Here is a 6,158-nt window from a genome sequence, read left to right on the forward strand (position 1 = left end):
CCAAATTTTTTCACTTATTATACTGATGTGTGTGTGTGTGTATATATATACATGTATATGTTGTTTTCATCTATTATTTTGTAACTTACTACATGATCTGTTATACTATAATGATAGCAATTGTAGTAATCTTGGTTCCAGAAAATCAATGCCATGTTTGCTGCAACAGAGTTCATCCGGTTTGTGTTAAAATCCTCCTTCTTCTCAAAAGCTAAATTCCTTACAACACTCCTCATAACACCAATTCTTAAGACATCTGCTGCTCTTTATTATCTTGCATGCTTTAACACACCCTCTTCAGGAATGAAACCCTGCAGTGGGAGCTTTTCCTTCAGGACAAACCTACTCACACAGATTTCCTCTGGTTTTTGTTCTTTCCACTGCTCATTCCTTTAGTCTTTTATCCTACAATGTGATCTGGTACAGTTATATTTCATCCCATAAATGATTGCACTGCCAGTGGCACTAAAATGGCTTCTGTTTTACAAATGGAATAAATAATAAACTGCATGCACACACTGTGTATGTATTTTCCTGGAATACAATCATTTTAGCTTAAAACTATGCTCCAATAGTTACTGCTGAACTTATATTTATGAGGCAGTTTTAAAATAGCTTCGGTTAAAATAAGTATTTTTGCAAGAAAGTGCTAAAGTGAAAGCTTGAATATACTTTGGAACTTGAGTAGCTTTGTGAAATGTCTCATCAGTGCTCCTGGAGATGTTTTAGTCATTAGGAGTTAATCATTACCTGAAATTATGGGACAAGACCTATTCAAAACCAGTCTACCACGTAGTGTTGTGTTAGGGAAGAAATGCAGACACTGACTCATAGCTGTCAGTTATTTATTCAGTCAGTTATGATGTGATTCTTTCCACCATTATTTTTCTTTTGATTCATAGTAAGATGCTGATCTGGTGGATGAGATTTTCTCAGTTAGAGCAAGACCCTGTCCATCCTAATCAATAGAGACATTTGAGTGTCAAACTACCAGAGGAACACCACAACATTTTAAAGCAGTATAAGAAAAAGGTAAAGAGGTCAATGAGTTAACATTAATCTGGAAGGGGCACCTGAGTGCCCTCAAATCAGAAAAATTGTGCTCAGCAGTGTTTGAGAGCAACAGAAAAAAAACAAGAAAAAATTCCAACAGGTCAAACACTGGTTTGCTCCCAGGACCATGCCAAGTCATGGATATGGCAACAATCAAACCTCCAGGCAGCAGCAGACACAGGGCTTGGGCTGACACACAGGAGGTGCCTCACTCTGCAATTTCCATAGACACAGTCAAGAGCAAACTGGTTCCTAACTCGGGCGTATCAGATGCTCCAGAGCACATTTTCTTTCTACACTACAAAGCCAGGCAAGTTCCCCTCCAGCTGTGTAGTGTGTCAACTTTCTTGCATGTAGGGAAAACAGGAACACCTTCTTCTGCCTGTGTCATATTAATATGAAGATTAGACCAGATGGGTACATGAAGTAACAGTCAAAAGTCATGGTAAAAATTTGAATTTAGATTATCTAATAGTGTCAGCACTTGTGGAAAGTGCCTATTTGTCACGTTCTCATGACATCACCATTTTCTGTCTAATTTTGTGAAATTTGATCAATATTCACAGTTTTAAGCAAGCAGAGAAGTAAACAAAACCATTGCAGTTATTTATTCAGACTGTGCTGACACACAGCTATTCATGATGCCTGTGCATCACACTACTGATAAAAACATTCATTTTTACTAGGTCTCCTATATCATCAGTTTGCTCAAGGGGAATAATGAAGCCTATTTTCCTTCATCCTGAACTGATGTTTATGTTCTCATATGTTACCATCTGATTTGTCCTGACCACTTTAAAAGGAGTGTTTTTCTCTACTTTCTCTGCTTCAAAATCCCCTCTTAAGTTTATTTGCTGTGCTTGCGGGTTGAGCAATGACTCTTTGATTTAGCTCATGCTTCTGAACTTGCATATAAACTAATCTTTCAAGACTTGGCCTTTTGCTGACATTCTTCTAAGTTCATGGTTTTTAGGGTGCATAATTTTCTACATGAACCTGGTATTGTGCTGCTTCTGTTGTTATAGTGAAGCTTGAGGAAGGTGGTTCCTCAGAAGTAGCTTCTTTCCTCTTACAACTAGAACAAATCCAGGCTCAGGGTCAGACAAAGCATCACAAGCTCCAGCCTGGGCAGCCTTCCTGGCTGAGGAAATTCCTCAGTGCTGTTCTTGTGGCAGAAATCTGACAATCTCTATCTGTTTACAATGTCTATTAACACTCTGAATAACAGCACAGGCACCACAGAGGCCTTGACTCGATTCCACAAGGATGGCAGGTAAATATTGCCAAAAAAATAACAGTCCACTGTCAGGAGCAGGGGATTTCCAAATCTGAGCCTGAAAGCCTGGGTGGAGGACAGCCAAGCACAAGAGATGTGGAAGCCAGGAAAGGGTCAGAAAGGGAGCAAAGCTTGCTGAAGCTGATTTTAAACAACCATTTGAGATATTGGCTGTGGTTGTAATATCCACCGCTGTTGGATGAGATTAATTGCTGCTAGCATGGTTTCAAGGAGGGAAGAAGCATCTTCTAAGGATGCCAAGGTCCATCATTCCAAGCAGGTTTTCTGCCCTGGGGAGAAATGGCAGCATCTGTATTCTCTACCCCCAGACAGTTACACTGAGTGAAGAAAAACCAATCTCTCCATGATCCTCCTAAGACACCTCTGCAGACACAGCCAGAAGGCTTTATCATACAAGTGCCATCCCGAAGCAGTCTGGCAGAGCCTCATTTCAGGGGCAGCTAGTGTTAATGAAACCTCATTTGGACCAGGCTCTACCTCCCACACAAGTGGCCTGCAGAAGGCTGAGGATTGCCTTGCCAGCCTTCAGGCTGTCTGGGTCCCAGCAATGGGAAACAAACCCTAAGGAAATGCCTATCCCTGGGTTCACAACTCTGTACCCCAGGAAAAGGATGCAATCCACTGCCAGAGCACCACTATTCCAGTTCTGCTCTGCTAAGCTTTATCTGCTTTGCCTGCTACTGGAAAAAAGTGCTGAGTACAGAAAATCAGATGGATTTGTGTTTTCTTATGTATAAGATACCAGAGAGCAAGACAGATCAGAGTTTTGAATACCATTGAGATGCTAACCAGGTCACAGATGTCTGATTTAGGAGGCATATTCCTATCTTTCTAAACTTTCAGAAAGAAATATTGTTAATGACAGCACCGGCATCTCATGCATTTCCCCAAGCTCCTTCACTATTAACTGATATCATGAATGTTTAATTAAAGCTTTGGCAGAGAAGTAGATCAGGACTACTGTATCATTTTCCCCTCAAGGCGTGCTTCAGCATGCTGATGCAGATTGCTTGGTCGGTGAGATATATCAATATTATAAGGAACCATGTGTCAGGCCCAACACATTAAAGGCTGTGTTAAATTTTAACATAGGTCATGAATCACTTAAACTAATTCAGCCAACCAGAATTAGAATGAAAAATATCAGTAACAAGGAGCTGGTTTTTGTTCTGGTTTTATGTATGCCGGAGGATGAGGCACCTGAGCAAAGGTTCGTATGCAGCAACTGTAACTCTGCTCATGTAGGAATGGTTCAGACATTTGGATCACAATGCAGAAAGATCTTAATTTTAATTTTGTTGAAAACCTCATTATAGCTTTCTGAGAATTAAAATTTAACAGCTTTGTTTGGGGGAGCCTATTAAGACCATCAACTCTGATATAAAATAATAAACAGTGTATAAGAAAAAAAACTTTTAAAGATAAGTTTTCCCCGACATCTCCTGAAAAGAGAACAGGGAATGTTCGAAGTGAATGCTGCCTTAATTAGTTTTTCCATTTTTCACCATTTATTGGCGTTGTTAGCTAAATTTTCTTACAAAGGTGTTCAACTGCGAAGTTATTGTGGGTTAAATCACAAACATATTCATTAAAGTGAATTGAATAATCTTTTGGCTTTACTTGCACAAATAATGATTGTATGCCCTACACAGCATGATAAGTATTTACATGATCTTACATACTTTGAGCAATATGTCATCATGATTCACCATTCTTTATCTCTATTTATTTTTGCTGATTTTGCTTCTTTTATAGCTCACCTCTGTCTAGACCAGCACACAACTCCTTTTAAACACAAGCTTAACCACACCTAGACATGTAAGCTTAGCTGGGCAAAGAGATGATGTTTTCATCAGATTAACAGCTTGCCTTTCTATTTCAGTAGCATGGAAATAACCTTGTCCTCTGAAAAAACCTTTATTTTTTCCTCCTTGCTGTAGGATGTGCATTGATGAAGCATCTGACAATGACGTTCACTGAGGACTATTATTAAAAGCACTTGCTGCAATAAATTTACTCTTTCACTTTCTGCACATTCTTGGTAAGCCTGCGGTATCTCAGAACCTGTGCCTGTCACTGGGGACAGCACAGAAGCACTCACTGAGCTCTGCCAGAAGGAAAGGCACCGCTTTTGGCATTGGGAATAGCAGCAGCTCCAGAGTGAAAGACCATTGTTCGGAAGTGGCACAATCACCAGAGCCGGTGGCACAGCAAAAGCAGCGCTGAGAGCACTGCAGCCAGAGATGCAAGTAACAGGACTATTCACAGCCCGCTTTTCCCCAGGGGATGGCGTCTTGCGAGAGACTTCATTAGCTGCTGACAGCAGACAGACTGCGCCGCGCGGGGAGCGAAGGGGAAACACTCATCAGATGGCCCCAGCCACAACTGAGGAAACGCACTGAAGAGATAACTGGCAAGCGCGGAGCTTTGCTCGCTGCTCAGGAGAAGTTAGTCACATCCCTGAATGCAGCGCTCTGTTTCTTTTCTTGCAGCAGGGCATACAGAGCTGCCCTGCACAAAGGGTGCTGCTGTCAATTCAATGCACCCTTGGAATCTGCCCAGGCTGTAGAACATGGCATCTGAATTCCAGATCGGTTGCTAGTTGTAAGAAAACCCCTCAAATATCTTGGCATTTGTTTCTTTTAACAGTCAGGAGAAGAGAGCCACCAAGCCTCATTACCTGTCATTCAGATCCTTGCTGTGTGTGACCTCTCGCTCTGTCAATAGAACTTCCCTCACTGCGTGGCCAGCAGGATGCGTGTTCTCCTTGCTGTCCCCAAGGCATTTATTCACAGAACAGGGTCACATAGCCCAAATTGTCTGTATCCTTAAAACAAGGGATCCTCACTCCATCCACAAGTTTAAAAACCTCCATCCTTACTAAACCAGCTCTGAGGTTTTTTGCCTGCCCATGTTCTCCACACTCAAAAGGTCTTACTAACAGCTAAAGGCCTGAAACACAAGGTTTTCTATACACAGGTACTCCCTCATTCACTCCAAAAATTTACAGAAAAACTCATTGCCTTACCTGCTGCTCCCCAGGGCACTTGAACATGTCTCGTGTGCACAGCAGATTCCCTGGCACTGTAGACATCCTTGCACCGCAGCCCAGCTTTCTGCAGGATCACAGAGAGCTTCTCTTTTTCCACATGGCAGCTGCCTTGCTTCTCACCAGCCCTGAAGTCAAGCCTCTGTTTTAAAAGCACACCACCATCCTGCTCCTTCAAACTTCAGTTTTCTCTGTGGATTCTCCAGGCTCACCAAGTGTCTGTGTTTCAAACGTTAATACTTTGATTAATGCCTTTCTTTAGCAGACATTCTACTCTCCAAACCCTATCTCCTATAGAACGTCTGACAAAAACTGGCCTAAAATGCTATTAGTCAAAATCCTGTTCTTCCCAGAGGATACACTACTGGTCCTTCATAACCAAGCAGGCTATTTATAGGAATGGTGACAGTGTGTCTAACCCCACAGTACAATGAGAATGAGGCAGTCCAGACAAGACAGGATGATAGAGGCTGTTCATAAAATCAAAACTGGAATTCATGTGCTGTACGTCAATAGGGATTTAAGCAACCACTTTCTTTTCCCATTTCAGAGGGAAGAAATAAAGGCCCTCTTAGCACAGGGACACACAACACACTGGAATAATTAATCCATTATTTTGAAGAATAATGTTGAAGTTTTGTATCTGTTATAATCCTAATGTCTCCTCTTTCTGCAGGGCAGTGCTTCCACCTCACAGGCACCTGCTTTCACACTTCCCAACGGAGCTTCTTCCTCATAAACTGCATTGTATGTCTATCT

The 6,158-nt window shown here is 41.7% G+C and overlaps 1 protein-coding gene across 1 annotated transcript in view; it reads right to left on the reverse strand.

The window, feature by feature from the left end:
• Positions 1-5,597, reverse strand: part of ITGB6 (integrin subunit beta 6) — a 45,003-nt gene extending 39,406 nt beyond the window's left edge. The window contains exon 1 of the mRNA XM_041473407.1: positions 5,379-5,597. The gene's annotated coding sequence lies outside the window, so the exon portion shown is untranslated. The remainder of the gene's footprint in view (positions 1-5,378) is intronic.
• Positions 5,598-6,158: the final 561 nt, after the last annotated feature.

Source organism: Pyrgilauda ruficollis, unplaced genomic scaffold (assembly GCF_017590135.1).
Source record: "Pyrgilauda ruficollis isolate IOZ18807 unplaced genomic scaffold, ASM1759013v1 scaffold3, whole genome shotgun sequence".
NCBI classification, from domain to species: Eukaryota; Metazoa; Chordata; class Aves; order Passeriformes; family Passeridae; genus Pyrgilauda; species Pyrgilauda ruficollis.